We start from the raw sequence: 1996 nt of genomic DNA on the forward strand, positions 1-1996 counted from the left end.
ACAGGCATGGAAACAATTTTCCTTTGCCTCCACAGCCCCAGTTTGTGCTGGGCCAGAGCACAAATCTCCAGTGGTGTTCCAGAGTCCTGCTCATCCCTGTGCTGAGATGATCCCACGAGCCCTCCAGTTCTCTGCTCACTGGGAACATTTTCTGGCAGCACAAGAGAGACAATTTTTTTTTCCCCAAGTGACTGCTGGGGATCCATTAAAAAAATCCTCTTTAGAAAATTCCTGTTGCCCCAGTGAGCTCCAGAGCCACACTGATCTGTTTGCTCAAAACCACCAACGCTTAATTAACCCTTTTATGCTGCTGGATGGGGAACTTTGGGATCAGGAGCTTGGCAGATTAATTTCTGAGCTTTGTTAAAGCCTTAATAACATTTCAGCTGGCTGAATGACCAGCCTGGGGCTCCAGGGGCAGCCTGGCAGCCAAGGATGAGTTTTGCCAGCTGGGCTTGGGCAGCACAACCCAGCACTTGACCTTTTGCTGCTCTTCCAGCCTGTACCTGCTGCTGGGGACACAACTGGCCAGGGATGGAAAAACAGCAGCTGTGGGTGGTTGTGGAAGAGCTGCAGGGCTGTGAGGTTGGAATATCACCTCCCCTCCCCTTTCCTGATCAATAAGTCATTGTCCTGGCTGGGGTTTTGCTCCGAGAAGGGGGATGTTGGCACGTTGGCACAGGACTTGGTGCCCTCTTTCCTGGCATGGCCACGCAAAGTGTGCACTGAAAAGGAGCTGGGGCAGGGGCAGGGGATGGGGGAAGCTGAACAAGGGGCTGTTGTTCACAATCCCTTCCCAGTACAAGAATTAAGTTCAGACAAACAACAGGAGACTGTTCCTTGTTGGAGAAGTGCTTCTCCTGTGGAACTGCTCCCTGCAGGATGTTCCGGGGGCTGGAAATGTCTTTGAGTTCAAAACCAGTCACAAAAGGTGCCGGGGGAGGAGCCTCAGGGGCTCAAACACAGGGACACCATTTCTGCCTTGGAAAGCCTCTCCCGTGTGCTGGGGGTTGGAATTTGTGGAGTCACAGAATCACAAAGGGGTTGAGTTGGAAGGGACCTTGAAGATCATCCTGTCCCACCCCCTGCCATGGGCAGGGACACCTTCCACCAGCCCAGGTTGCCCCAACCTGGCCTTGGACACTTCCAGGGATCCAGGGGCAGCCACAACTCCACTGGGCAACCTGGGCCAGGGCCTCCCCACCCTCCTAGCCAGGAATTTCTTCCCAACATCCCATCTAACCCTGCTCTTTCAGCTTAAAACCACTCCCCCTTGTCCTCCACAGCAGTTCCTCTGGAAGAGGAACATCCCTGTTTAAACCCCACTGGGTGACTCTCAGAGCCAGGCTCAGACCAGATGGGTCTGACCAAATGTCCTGGCACTGCCACCCAGCCCCAGCTGGGCTCCTCCCATCTGTCTCTCTCTGCCAGCTGTTTCCAGATGCTGCTTTGAGCCCCTTTCTCCCCTCAGTGATTCCCTCACATCCACTTCCTTGCCTGGATATTTGCATTTTAATAGGTTTGTGTCTCTGGAGTTGCTGGTCTCCGTGATGTACATCTATACAAAGATTCCTGGCTGATTTTCCTGGGGGTGGAGGGAGCTGGGCTGGAATTCCAGGTGTAATCAGAAGGCTGGGGGCTCTTGGATCTCATAAACCTTGGATGGGGTTGGTGGGGGAGAAGATAAAAGGAGATTCTTATTCCTTAAGCCAGGAGTGTGCAAGTCAAACAAAGACAGAGCCCTGATGTGCCCAAGGGCAGCTTCCCGTGGAATATGGGAGTAGGGACCTGGAAATAAAGGGGTTTTTGGCTGCCAGACTGAACAAGGGCAGGTGTTTGAAGAGTTCCTGGATGTCCTGAGGCCGAGAGTTTTTGGGGGAGCAGGGGATTGATTAATAAACAGGGGCATTGATCATCCCAGGGGTCCTGCTCCATCATCCCAGTGGATCTTCCCAGAGTCCTGATCCATCATCCCAGGGGGTCCTGCTGGGCTCCT

This window comes from Manacus vitellinus, unplaced genomic scaffold, assembly GCF_001715985.3.
Source record: "Manacus vitellinus isolate BGI_N305 unplaced genomic scaffold, ASM171598v3 scaffold_75_pilon, whole genome shotgun sequence".
NCBI lineage: Eukaryota > Metazoa > Chordata > Aves > Passeriformes > Pipridae > Manacus > Manacus vitellinus.